This window comes from Cornus florida, unplaced genomic scaffold (assembly GCF_030987335.1).
Source record: "Cornus florida cultivar Cherokee Brave unplaced genomic scaffold, ASM3098733v1 CherokeeBrave_3.0.0_Hap2_Chr05, whole genome shotgun sequence".
Taxonomy (NCBI): Eukaryota; Viridiplantae; Streptophyta; class Magnoliopsida; order Cornales; family Cornaceae; genus Cornus; species Cornus florida.
This window is the reverse complement of record NW_026775575.1, coordinates 95,611,334-95,626,521: the sequence shown is the minus strand read 5'-3', so window position 1 is coordinate 95,626,521 and position 15,188 is coordinate 95,611,334. Positions and strand designations below refer to the sequence as shown.

General features: G+C 37.8%; 2 pseudogenes; one reads left to right on the top strand and one right to left on the bottom strand.

Moving 5' to 3' along the window:
* LOC132309774 (G-type lectin S-receptor-like serine/threonine-protein kinase At4g27290) overlaps nucleotides 1–15,188 on the top strand; it is a 37,693-nt pseudogene that overhangs the window by 10,880 nt on the left and 11,625 nt on the right.
* Nucleotides 7,144–7,242, bottom strand: LOC132310792 (small nucleolar RNA R71; annotated as a pseudogene).

Genomic DNA, 15,188 nt, shown 5'->3' with positions numbered 1-15,188 from the left:
TAGCAATCTTACTGTAGACGACCCAAATCAGTCGACGTGTATTTTACACACGTCAACCGATTCCTATTTTATATACATTTGTGATTTAATTTCCCTAATTATGCTTTACCACCCACTTAAAGTTACGAGTATTTATTATATTGCCTAATAAAATACATCAATTATATTTTAACCACGGGAATGACCCTATTACCCCCGAACTTCATCGTAATCATTGGATGACCTAGTAAATGACCGTTTTACCCTTTTGGGTCTTAAATCATCAAAATTATTTTAAAATGACCATTTTACCCTTGTTAGGCCAAAAAGTGTTAATTTAATGGGAAATGACCATAGTACCCTTGCATGACCTTGGGTTCGGGTAAGGACCCGGTTACCAATTTGGACCCCTGGGTTCGGGTCGTTACAGTGCCGATCTAAGGATCCCGAAGTACTCACGAAACAAATCAAAGTAATTATTAATTAATAAAAGAGTCTATGCTTCTCTCATGCTTGAGAGTCAAAAGTCATGACTGTGATAGAGAGCAATTGCATACGACGGCTTTCGCAATATATCTCAACCTACATGGACTCAGTTCAATTCTTAGTTAATTAAATGTCTATCCATAATTACTGACTTTGAACTATTTATGGTTACAAATTTATAACTTAGTATTAATAACCATTACATACATATATAAATATATCTTGTAATCAATTGAAGACAATCAATTCCATAATGAATCGAAAAAATAATACATTCCATTCACCAATTGTATAATGCCTTAATAATAATATTCAAACAAAGAACCATGACTTTTACAATCCAAATTAAGAATTTGATATGCTAGGGCACATAAATCCCAACACAAATAATAATATTCAAACAAAGAACCATGACTTTTACAATCCAAATTAAGAATTTGCTATGCTAGGGCACACAAATCCCACGACAAACACCATCTTCTGGTCTTTTTCAAATTCATCATCAAGCAGTAGCATACAGAGCCCGGTTGCTCAGCTTTTGGATTCGGGTAATCTTGTTGTCAAAGATGCAAATGATGCTACAAACGGTCAGAATTTCCTATGGCAAAGTTTTGATTATCCATGTGACACTATGTTGCCGGGCATGAAGCTTGGAAAGAACCTAGTAACCGGAATTGAAAGGCGTCTATGGTCATGGAAGTATGGTGATGACCCTTCTAAAGGTGACTATACTTTTGGACTTGATATTGGTGGATATCCACAATTAATCATCTTGAAAGGTTCAGTTGAGCGATATCGTTCTGGACCATGGAATGGTCTCCGCTTTAGTGGCGCGGTGGGTTTAAAACCAAACAGCATCTACGCATACCATTTTGTTTTTTATCAGCAGGAGGTTTATTATGAATATGAGCTTATTAATAGTTTAGTTTTCTCACGACGGGTTTTGAATCAGAATAGAATTGTACAACACTTGACATGGAATTATAAAACACAGGATTGGACAGTTTACGTGAATACACCAGCAGATAACTGTGATTTTTATGGGCTGTGTTAGGCCTATGGTAGTTGCAGCATTAGTAACTCCCCCGTATGTGGGTGTCTTGATAAATTTATGCCAAGATACCCAAAAGATTGGGGGACAGCAGATTGGTCTAGTGGGTGTGTTCGAAGAACACCTTTGGATTGCCATAATGGATCATCAAATGGATTTCTTAAGTGTTCCGGTTTTAAATTGGCTGACACGCGGTATTCCTGGTTTAGTAGGAGCATGACCCTCAAGGAATGCGAGGTGGTATGCTTGAAGAACTGTTCTTGTATGGCTTATGCAAATTTAGACATACGAGGAGGAAGTGGCTGCTTACTCTGGTTTGATGACCTGATTGATATTAGGGTCCTCACTAAAATTGGACAAGATATACACATAAGAATGGCATCCTCTAAGTTAGGTATGATGTATATTCCCAAACATGTAGATGAGTAACTTTTACATTCTGTGTGGAAATCAAAAGAAAGTTGCCATCTTTTTGACAACTTTGCAAGCGGAGTTATAAAAAAGAGGCATAAATGAAGAGGCATAGAAAACTCTTACAAATTTTTTTACACTTCATACAATACTTAGGCATGGATTATCTTATCAGTTTTGAGTCTAGGAGCAAGGAATTTGCTCAATTTGACTGTGATAACGAAATTTTGAGTGATCACCAGAATTAGGACGACCCAGGATGTGAGGTTCAAGGTGAAGGTGTGGTAGGCCTAACATAATAAACAAGTGCTCCAAGGTCATTCATTTGCTCAACAAAGTTGCCAAATGAAATTTTTTAGCTATAATGCTGAAAATTGAAGGACCTTCAAAATTGACATGTTTTTATGTTAATTCAATTTGGGGTGAGTCCTAAACTGAAAAAAGAATATTAAGTTATTTAAGATTAGTCCAATTGCAGCAAATTTGCCACAATTACTCTTCCTAAATTACCTGCTTCATGGTTATGTCTTCTTTTATTGCTGTTTTAGTTCATAGTTTCCCTGCCTTAAATTATAGTTGCTTTTCACTAGGGTAAATTTTGACTGTGCAGAGACACATAGCAGCTCCCGTGTAAATGGACAAGGGAGGATTATAATCATTCCTATATTACTTATGGCAATCGTACTCCTAGGCATATTCCTGCTCTTGCATTTCTTCAGGAGGAGGAAGCTGAAGAGAGAAGGTAACATATCTAGAACACTCAAATTACTTTCCTTTCCTATTTAGCAAAGATAACTTCAAAGTCTTACTAAGTCGAATCCAACCCCAAGTTTTCTATTTTATGTTTTTCTCATGTCTTGTTGGCATTAAATGTCTACTTTTTCAAATTTATTTTGTTTGCCACTTTATCTTGGTCTCATTCTATACCTCCTCGTTTTAATTGATCCACTTTAGCTTTAAAAAAAGGGCAGGTTGCTATAATCGAATGGCTTGTGTACAGTGAATGGTACCAAAATCAAGCTTTCCAAATGCTATTAACATATGATTTTCCTTTTCCGTATTCTAAACATATTGATAGAGTAATCCAACCAAAGTGATTTATTTATTTATTTGGCAAATAATCTACTAAAATGGACCTATCAGATTGTGGGTTTCAATTCTAATCCTCCCCATCAGGAACCGATATGGTTTTTGCACGAGGAGTGACAACAATACTGCAATAGATGACATTTACAGAAGTAGGCAAATGATTAAAGAAACAAATGAATACTGCTAAAAATGCATCTAGGGTGTCATTCATTACTTAAGTTTGGCTTTATTTCACTTAATTTTCTGTCGATATAGCAAAGGACAACAGCGGAACATCTCAACTCTTGTTCTACCCACTGATGCTACTTACCAATTTCTTTGTCTTCCTTCTTAAACAAATGATTATCGTTATGCCACTGTAATTAAGAGTGTGACACCATACCATTATGGAAATAGAGTCTGGGTGATCCACTAGGAAGAATAATGCTAACGTTTTTATTTGGGGTGTTAGTGAATGGTTTATTCAACTTCTGGATCAATGCCATATTTCCATACATGTTTGTTCGAAGAATAATACAATTTGTCTCATTCATATGAAGTTCATTTCCCACTCTGCAGGACCAATTAGACTCAATCAAGATAGAGATTACGCCAGTGAAAACGAAAGGAGAGATTTAGAGTTGCCACTATTTGACTTTGAAATAATAGCAAATGCCACAAATAACTTTTTGATTGACAATAAGCTTGGAGAGGGCGGCCTTGGACCTGTCTACAAGGTAATGATACTTATATAAATCTATGCAGCAACTAGGAAAAAATAAATTCTACTAGCAACTCTGTTATGGTACCATCTCTATGCACTAAACCAGTATTTGGATAAATAGTTTTTATTCACTAATTTTCTCAACTTAAAACTATTCATTATGAATGATTTACAGTGTTAATAAGTGTTATTCATCTCAAAGATATTCAATCTTATCTTTTTTCCGGTCGAAGGACTGTCTATGCCTCTTTAGATGGTAAAAGGGCTAGTCTAGTGCACGAGGCTCTAGCTGATGATCTCTGAAAAGTGCGTATTTAAACCCCTTAAGCTTAGGCATTCTAGTACCTTTATCTATCTTACTTTACCGTTTTAGATTGATTTCGTATTATTTTCATTTTCAGACACTTATCTCGAAAATAAGCTCACTCAGCCAAATAAGAGCTTAATTAAAGCAATTCCGGGATTAAACAAAGAAAGGAGCAAAGTGGAGAAAGAAGGAAGCAAATGAAGCCAAAGATGGGAAGCAACAAAGTTCGATCGATCCAAGTTCAAGTTTCGATCGATCAAACAATGATCGATCTCAGCACTTCAAGATAGATCCAAGCATTAGCCCAAAAGCATAAAGTCCAAAAGTTCAATCGATCCAACACCACCCTTCGATCGATCGAACACTTTTGTCCTTATTCAAATGATTGATCCTATCCACAGCTGTACCACCCTCTAACCATTTTTGTCCTTTTCCCAAAAATATCTCCCAAAATATCTCAGATTTGTCTTTTCCCAAAAAGCTCAACCAGTTGGATCGATCCAGCCTAAGTTCGATGGATTTTAGCCTATTCGATCGATCCAAGTCTAAGGTTCGATCGATCGAACTTCCTCCAGTGCGAAAAAGTTAAATTTCTATCTCATTGAAAGTTATCCTTTATCTAATCATTACGGAATATTGTGTGCACGAGCCCAACTCATTTTGGGTGTCATTTTGACCTACCTATATAAGGATAAGGATTGCTTTTTACAAAAGGAGCCAATATCATTTTCATATCATCTCTTAAAGAGCAAGCTTAGAGGATGAGGAGGCTAGAGACACCATTGGAGTTTTAATCAACAGTAAGAAGATTTCAACCATGGAGTTAGCCCTTGAGGGTTGGAGCAACATCACCATGAGTGGCTAGACATCCTCTTGGGGCTAGAGTTAGCCCCAAGCATGCTTTCTATATCTTAATCTTGTGTATTATTGAGGGATTAGTGTTGTAATTAATGTTTTGACATTTTGATATATATAGATCTTGTTTATTCAATGATTTATGTGGTTTAATGCTTCCAATTGATTATTTCATTCTATCCATGTGTCTATATATGCTAAAATAGATATTCATGTGTTTGCCTCTATTTCTTGTGTTATTGATGCGTGTCTATGTGTATTGATGCTATAGATTTGGAGATTGTCAAGACATTGTACTTAAAAGAATGCTCTTGTGATTTTCTTGATGGTTCATACTTATTCCTTGATGGATTGTGCCTCTCCCCTAGTTTATTTTCATGTTAGTAGTGTAGATGTTGTGTAGTTGTAGTGTAGTGTTAAATGGGAGGACAATCTATGCTTGTTGTTTGATGATCCAAGCTTTTGAATATAAGAAACATATGTCTCTAACCTTGTATTGTATTTGGATTGTGAGCTTAATGAAAGGATTAATGACTTGTTTTGATCTATTGTGCCTTTCACATGTTGTTTAGACAATATATGCTTCATTGTTTAGATATATTGTGCCTTTCACATGATGTTTAGACAATATATGCTTAACTAGTCATCCTTGCTTGTTGAATCAACCAAACACACACACACTTCAATATTGCAACACACCATTTGCCCTCATTAGTCACTTGTCAACGGTATAGAAATGTATTACTTGGTGATGATCTCTAAACCCCAAGATCTCTCTCTCTCTCTTACTTATTCTTAATTGCATTCTTTTGTTATCACTTAGTTTAATTTAGTTGCCTCTAATCAATCAACCAACCAAGTGTTTGATCACTCGACCTACTAGCCCTAATAGTGATTCCACGACCTTGTTCGATCCTCACAATCCCTAGGGACGATCCCTACTCACTCTTGCTATATTTTTAGTGGAGGTAGTAGTGGCTTTTATAAATGTAAAACTCTTGGCCCTCGCCTTAAAATCCACACACTCTCAAACTTGACGGTAGTGCGGTAAAGTCCGGTCAATTTTTGGCACCGTTGCCGGGGATTGATTGATTTGATTAGGCAATGTTAGATTTGTGGAATCAATTGGGATTAGTACTTTTTTAATTGTGTCTTTACTTTACTTTTATTTTTCTTTTTGGTTACTTATTATGTTGTTCTTACTTAACTAGGTGCATTGTTGGAGAGGAAGCAAGTAAAGGAGCATTCAAGCTAAGCAAGCAAAGAAAAAAGCTAAAAATTCTAAAAATTTGCTAAGCTAAACTTTAAATTTGGAGCTGAAGTGCTAAAGGACCTTTGTGAGACTTTATTTACTTAATCCCTTAGTTAAATCATCGGCCCGCGTAGAGGCTTATTTTTAATTGTTCTTACATCATTGTTGTTAAAGCATGGGAGTATGAATTAAGTGTTTGTGGAAGAAGTCTAATTGCATTGTTGTGAAGGCATAGTGTTTGTCATTCTTTGTGTTTCTTTGCGTTTTTCATTGTGCATGCATGGACGTCATTCATTGAGACCAACTCTTGTTCCTCTTGATTTCCATCTTAAATCCATCGTTAAAAATCCTAGGGGAAGAGGAAGTTCAAATAGAGCCAATCTATCAATGGATGACCATAATAATGATCATGTTGAGAACCTTGGTCATATAGACCAACAAGGTATCCTTCATCCTAATGTGCACAATAAGAACATGCGAGTACCATTAGGCATGCCTAGGCCAGTCATTCACCAACCACCACAATAACAAGGCCAAGCTCCATATGGAATGCCAAGGCCAATGAATGCTCCACAACCTCCCATCATCAATCAAGGAATTCAAAACCAAGGTGTTCATGTTGCACCTCAAGTAACTAATCCATCTCTTGCTTTAAGAGACCATTATGTGCCTAATGAGTCTAATGCACCTACATGCATCCAATTGCCTCCATTTAGAGCACATCATTATGAAATTAAGCCACAAACCATTCAAATGCTTCCCAACTATCATGGACTTCCAAGTGAAAAACCTTATAAGCATTTGGATGAGTTTCTTGAAGTATGTTCCACCGTAAAATATACGGACATGCCGAAATAGGTTTTAAGACTCAAACTTTTTCCATTCACCTTAAAAGACAAGGTAAAGTATTGGTTTAACAATCTTAGGCCTTTTTCAATCACTTCTTGGGCAGAAATGCAACAAGAATTCTTGAAGAAGTACTATCCGGTTTCTAAAACCAATGCCATGAAAACCTCAATTCGAGAATTTTCATATGGGGATGGAGAAACGTTTCATGAGGCATGGGAACGCTTCAATGAATTACTTAGGAAGTGTCCACATCATGACATGCCCAATTGGCAATTAGTTCAATATTTTTTTGAGAGCTTATCGGACAACTATAAGGGTATGGTTGATGCTTTCATGGGTGGCTCGTACACTGATAGGCATGAGGATGACGTGTGGCGTCTTTATGAGAGCATGAGTGAAAATTCTTTGCATAGAACACTATCATCCAAGAATGGTAGAAATTCACAAGGTAGAAAGAGTGTTGGCTTACATCAAGTCGACCATTCAAATGAAATAGCCGCCGAAATGAAGTCTTTATCTCAAAGGTTTGATCAATTTTTTATTAACCAAAACTCGACGAACCAAGTATCTTCCTTCCCTAACCATTCTCATCGTGCATCAAATAAAACATGTATGACTTATTCTAGTGTTCTTCATTCTACTTCTCATTGTCCTCACGGACAAGTGCAAAATGAACCTAATGAATAAGTCAATGCAGCTTTTGTGAACCAATGGAACAATCCTTATGGTACTCACTATAATCCAAGTTGGAGGAATCATCCGAATTTTTCTTGGAAAAACCAAAGAGATGGCTCAAATCCTTCCCAAGGCGGTTTTCAAAGGAAGTACATTCCACCTCCACTTCAAAACCAAGGATCCCAAGGTTATAGACCTTATCAATCACAAGGGAATCAATTTGCTAATTCTCATTTTCCCAACCAGTCTTATTCCCAAGGTAATACTAGAAGTCTCGCCTTTGAAGAAAAAGTTTTGAATGCTTTGGGCACTTTAGAGGCTAACACACAATTGCTTCATTCTCACTCTCAATCTATTGCGAAACTAGAAACCCAAGTAGGGCAAATAGCAAGCACTCTCAATGCAAGAGAGAAGAGAAAGATGCCCATTAATGCCCCACCTAAGCAACAATGTGTTATGGAAACCCATTCCTCATCGGAAGGCCACACCATTGAACATGTTAATGCGGTGACTACCTTGCGGAGTGGTAGGATTGTGGACAATCAAGTAGAAATGTCCAATGAAGAGAGTGAACCAGTACAACCTCAAGTTGTCACCCGTCCCGTTTCACATCCCATTCCTCTTTCATTGAATGTGCATGATCTTATGAATGAGAAATCTTCAAAATGTGATTTGAAAAGTGATTTTGAAAATGATTCATTTAAAAAAAAATCTTGAAAAATGTGTTTTGAAAAATGATGTTGAAAAAGTTTTGTTGAAAAATAATTTGAAAACTTCTTGTGTTGAAGAGAGTTCAAAAGAAAATTCTGAAAAAGTGTTTGAACCAAAAGTTCCATTTCCGGATGCCTTAAAAGGATCCATTTCAAAAGACAAGCAAAAGGTAAAAACCAATAAAATCATGGAAATGTTTAGGCAAGTGAAAGTTAATCTTCCACTATTGGATGCAATCAAGCAAATTCCGGCTTATGCCAAATTCTTGAAAGACTTGTGCACCCAAAAGCAGAAGAACAAGAGCCAAGCACCAAGAAAAAATGGTTTTGACCGAGCAAGTAAGCTCAATTTGTAACATAACACTCTTTCAAAGTTTAAGGACCCCGGTTCACCCACTACATCATGCATTATTGGTGATCATATCATTAATCGGGCGCTTCTTGACTTAGGAGCAAGTGTTAACCTTCTTCCATACTTGGTTTATGTCAAATTGGGCCTAGGTGAATTGAAACCAACGTCAGTAGTTTTGCAACTTGCCGATCGATCCATTAAGAAGCCTAAGGGTATAATTGAGGATGTGTTGATTAAGATTGATAAATTCTTCTTCCCGGTTAATTTCGTTGTCATTGACACGGAACCGGTCCCCAATCCTAAGAGCCAAATTCCCGTTATCCTTGGCTGTCCTTTCTCGGTAACCGCTAATGCGAACATCAATTGTAGGACGAGGATAATGAAGATCTCATTTGGCCACATGAAGGTGAAATTGAATATCTTTAATCCCACACCCAATTCATTTGACAAATATGAAGGAGAAGTTAATGTTGTAGATGAATGTCATGATCTACAATATCAAGGAAATGAGCTTTTATGTAAGACCAAAACTTCAAAAGAATCATCTTCAACCTTGCATTCTCAAAGTCTTGTTTCAAATTCTTGCTTTGAAAGGGCATGGAAGCCCAAAGTTTGTGATTGCATAGATAAAGGATCAAAAGTTTCTTTTGAGCTGAATCCAATAAGTTCTTCAAAGAACCATTTGTTGGGTGGAGTTCAAAGCATCTATCACCCCAATAAGGGGGGGATGCATTATAAGATCTTTGATCTGGGCTAAAAGAGCCCAATGTCTTGCTAGAGACATTAAAAACTAGCACAGACATTTCGTAGGGTGTCAAAACCCTACTCCTCCCCCATTTCTATCTTTTATTTCATTTCTTGCGAAGTCTAGATACTTGTTTTTGGTTCTCATATGCATTGAAATGAACTTTAGTGAGGATTGCATGAGCTTTCATGTCATTATTGAGCATTCTGCATAGTTCGATTGATCTCAAACCTAAGTTCGATCGATCGAACTCCATTCTGCATCCAACACTTAGAAAATTTTTTGACTTGCAGAAACCTGCATCCAAATCACCTCTCTGTCCCATAGTTCGAACTAACTCTTAGATCGATCAGAAGACCTTCGATCGATTCAAGTTCGATCGATCTCATAATTCAACACTTAGAAAAATTTTAAGCCTGCATCAACCTGCATATTTCACCTCTCTGTCTCATCGATTGAAACATTCCAAGATCGATCTGAAAACTCTTCAATCGATCCAACTTCAAAGTTCGATCGATCTTCAAGTTCCAACACTTAGCCAATTTTTTGAGCCAAAAACTTGCATATTTTTGCTCTCTGTCTGATCGATCGAACTCTTATTTTGATCGATCTCAGTTCTCCATTTCATTATTTTGACTTTGTTTTGACTTTTCAAATTTAAAAAAATCCAAAATATTTTCATTTTTATTTTATTTTATTTTATTTTCATTTTATTTCATTTTATGTTATTTTTCAAAAAGTTTTCAAAAATTCAAAAATATTTCAATTAGTTTTTAATTATTATTATTTATTCAATTAAATTTAAATAAATAAATAAAAACCAAAAATATTTTATTCTATTTTATTTTATTTTACTTTATTTTCTAATTTTTAATTTTAATTCCAATTTTTAATTTTAATTTTGCAATTTTCAAAAATTTCAAAAATCCAAAAATACTTTGAAGAGAGTTCATCAAAGTTCGATCGATCTCAGTTGAAGTTCGATCGATCGAACTCTGTCGGGAATGTTTTTAAAAATAGAACCAAGGGTTTTCTAGATCGATACCTTAGATCGATCTCACCCTCTCTACAAACCCTAACCCCTTTCTCCGTCACCATTGTGCCATCACTTCTCCCACCTCCGGTGAACTTTCTGGCAAGCATTTAAGCATCAATCTCTCTCTCCCTTCTCAGATTCATCTTCACTCTTCCACATCTCCACTTTTCTCATCGTTTGAGGTAAGATATGAGAATGTCCCTCATGATTTAAGCTTCAATCTTGTGCATACATGCTTTATATGTTAAATACATGCTATATACATGACAAAATCCTCCATTGTTGAAGCTTGAAGCATTTGTGTCTATATATATTTATGTGTATATATGTGTACATATTTTTGATGATTTGATTCGATTTGGGAGTATGGGCTTTGAACAATGGCTAGAATTGATTGATTTGTTGTATTGATAGGCCCACGAACACGTTCGTGTGGGCCCCGTGCTTCCAAAGTCATAGATCTATGACCTTTGAGTTTTCATCGTTCCACAGTTCGATCGATCAAACTTGTAACTCATGTCTCCGATCGATCGAAGTTGTGAGGTTGATCTCACTTATTTTCGATCGATCCAACTTTTGTGATCGATTTCACTTCTTTTGTGATCGATCGAACTTCTTAGATATCACACACACACTTCATTCTTCACATCTTATGTTCATGCTATCTCATATATGTCCAATGCCTGCGATATTCCACATTGGATGCATTTCATACTTACATTGTTTAGCATGTTTCATATCCTGCCACTTGCATAGATTCATGTCAATTTTGTTTTGTCTATTTTTACTTGACATTCATGTTTCTATATCATGCTTAAAATTTCTTACTTTGGTACTAACTCCCATTGCAAGTTTTTCTTTTTCTTTTGTAGGCCATGGTTAAGAGGAAGACCGTTGCCAACAGGCAACACGGGCCCCACTGACACATTAGACCACGGACGGAGGAGCCAGCAGAGCCCTCTTATGCACAGGAGGAGCCAGCACAGGCTACCCCACCTCAGTCACCATCTCATGAGGCTGAGGATGACCATATGCCATCCACCTCTACGACTCATCCTGCATTTATACCATCACCATCTCCACCGCATACTGGAGCTAAGCATTCACCTATACCAACTCAGCCAGCTCAGCCTTCTCAGCCAACTCATCTGGAGCATGATAGGCCCGCGCCTAGATATGTACATATGGCAGTCAACCATGAGTCAGTGTTCGACATGGCCTTTTTCTCCCGATCGGTGTTAACCCGATCCGCTTACCATGATATCATTCAGAGGGGCCTGGCCACTATTCTTGCCCCCGTCACAGAACCGGTCTACCCGCGGCTAGTACGGTTGTTCTACCAGAACCTCCGGCCATCCCCGCGTACCACAACAGAGCTAGTCACCTTTGTAGATAGCCATCAGATCACCATCGCAGTGGACTCTCTAGCCCGCTCTTGCCGCTGTCCACACAGATGTCCTTTAGAACTTCAGGAGACATATCCGAGGCTATACAGGCCTTTTTACGCCGACATGGCAGTTTTTCTTACAGGTCACCATGCTGGTGGCGAGACCTTCGCCCCCCGGACATTCCTACCAGATGACCTTTGGTTCACCGATTCCGTGCTTTTCCAGAATATATACATGGCAGGGCACAAGATTCAGAAGAGGGATGATTATTTGATAGCTCTCTACGCCTTCTACACCGGGCACTGGGTGTCAATTCTCGCGCTTATCTGGAGCGTGATGAGGAAGCTTTATGACGAGTACATCAACAAGGAGACGCCCAGACAGGCTAAGTCTCTTCTATTCAGCCACCTCATCACCCAGATTTTGATAGACCAGTGCTACCCTATTCACCCTTGGGAGCACCCCGAGAGAGGTTCATGTCACTTCTTGAAGAAGGACTGGGACAAGATCTACCAATCTATCATTACTCGCCTGTAGGACCACGCAGTAGTGGCTACAGCAGAGTTAGAGGAGGAGGAGGCAGAGGCAGCAACAGCAAATCCCGCAGCGGACGACGCACCAGTCCATCCAGTTACAGATCATATAGATATTGACTTAGAGCGCCCTGCAGATGATACAGAGCAGTACTCTCTAGCTGGGTCTCCCATTCATGAGCAGGAGCAGACTTAGGAGCTTTCTTCTGATTCATCTATGCCTGAGGCTCCAGATCTGACCCCCAGCTTTGGAGTACGCCTGCAGACTCTTGAGGATACTATTGTTGCCATTCGAGCTGATCTCACAGCCCATAGAGCTGATTTTGCTGCCTTCCGCACGGATGTCGCGACTATATTTCGAGATCTATCCAGAGATATCCGCGAAGCCCGACCTGCCCGTCCTACCTCATCCTCCTGAGTTCCTAGTTCCTTCTATCTCATGATCCCTCTCTCCTATTGATACTTTATTTTTGTCACTGTACAGTACTATTATTTTTACAGCCAGTCTGTCGGCTTTGATATATTAGTTGTACCTGCACTTTATCTATTTTATATATCTATTTTTGCTATGGATGTCATATGATTATATTCTCATATCTGTATGTTTGACTCCATCAGGTGCATCACAGTGACTTCAGTGAGAGAGTGCTACCCAATTTTCAGGACCACCCTTATACCTCTCTCATCTATTTATCAGTTTATCCCATTTACACTTGCATGTCCACTGTGCACTGACTATCCCATTTTGTTATCTGATGAGTTTATCCAAGTGCCAATTTTCAGGACCACAGTTCATCCCAAGTTTGGGGGGGGGCATGCCACCCACTTCGGATACTTCAGTCCCGATCATTCTTGCTTAGTTGCACTGGTATACTCTTTCCCTTGTTCTCTTGCACATTAAGGATATTGTGCCATTTAAGTTTGGGGGGAATGGTGCTTTACAGTGTTAGTTTTAAATTCAAAATCTTGAGCAAGACTTGTGTATTTGAAGGATATTTCTATAATTGGTCCATATCTAGCTACGATTTTGATCTTTTGAGGACTATATTGCTTAAAATTTAAAAATTGCTTGACTTGAGAGTCCAATACTCCTTGTATGCCTTATGAATGCCATTTAGGAGTAAATTTTTCGAAAGATTGATATCTTGCTTGCACTTGTGGTCCACATCATCTTAATTTTGTGATTACTTTGAGATTCATTCTAGGATTCTACACTAGCACCGACGCACACTAGCATTCATTTATGGGGTACATGCTTTGTTGATTATTGAATTAGTTATATCCCAATTGAACACGTATGCATTGAAAGCTTTCATTCTTGATAAAGGTGGATAACAACCCCTTTTCACTATGTAGCCGGGATTTTAGCCTCATCAAGCACTGAATTTCTCGTACCGAAAGGTGGAGGGCCCAAACTCTAGGTTAATAATTGATCTTGTTTATTAAAAAAAAAAAAAAAAAAAGTTGCAAACGCAATAAAAAATGAGGACTTCTCCCAAAAGGTGAGAAGTGGGAAATGATTAGGTGGTTATTATCTTGATTTTTAGCTTAGTTGATTTGAGCTTGTAAGTCTATAGGGGTGTTTGAACGCCTAATGCCTTAAAGCCGTCTGGTTTAGGAGTCATTGACCTAACACTCGACCTCATGAATCGCTAGAAAGCTTAATAGATCAACACATTGCACCATGCTTCCATCTTTGATCCTATAAAATAATATATATATATATATATATATATGAGTGAAAGATTAAGCGCATCTAGAACAATAAAGCTTTAATAAAAGGTCCACTTTTTGTCTTGATGATCGGTACTAGATTTGTGTGCTAGTTTGAGGGTAAGGATGTGATTAATTCTTTAGTTGGCTAAGATAGCAACACATTTGATACCGGTCCACTCAAAAGGATTCTAGAGTTGTTTTGATTTGCATGATCATTTTCTTGATGTGTGGATGACCATATTTGCTTGCTTGATGTTGAAATTTTGGGAGATTGCTTAGAAATGTTTGAAAAATTGCATACTTGAGGTAGTTTTCTCCCAATGCTTGTTTGCAATATTGGTGCCTCTTTTGAAAGAATGAGCTTAATGTTTGTGGGTACCATTTCTGGAAACCCTCACGAGACTTCACTCGTCCACTAGGGGTAACTTAGGGGTTTAAAAGGCTTGTTGCATATGCTAAGTGCAATCATGTTCCCTACGAAAATGGCGTTTTCCATTTATTGTTTTCTAGCTCATAGTTGTATAGTTGTTCATTTTATTCCTTTACTTTCTAGTTCATTGCTAGGAACTAGCAATATTTAAGTTTGGGGGTGTGATGAGCGCTGAAAAGTGCGTATTTAAACTCCTTAAGCTTAGGCGTTCTAGTAACTTTATCTATCTTACTTTACCGTTTTAGATTGATTTCGTATTATTTCCATTTTCAGGCACTTACCCCGAAAATAAGCTAACTCAGCCAAATAAGAGCTTAATTAAAGCAATTCTGGGATTAAACAAAGAAAGGAGCAAAGTGGATAAAGAAGGAAGCAAATGAAGCCAAAGGTGGGAGGCAGCAAAGTTCGATCGATCCAAGTTCAAGGTTCGATCGATCGAACAATGATCGATCTCAGCACTTCAAGATAGATCTAAGCCTTGGCCCAAAAGCATAAAGTCTAAAAGTTCGATCGATCCAACAACACCCTTCGATCGATCGAACACTTTTGTCCTTATTCAAATGATTGATCCTATCCACAGTTGTACCACCCTCTAACCACTTTTGTCCTTTTCCCAAAAAT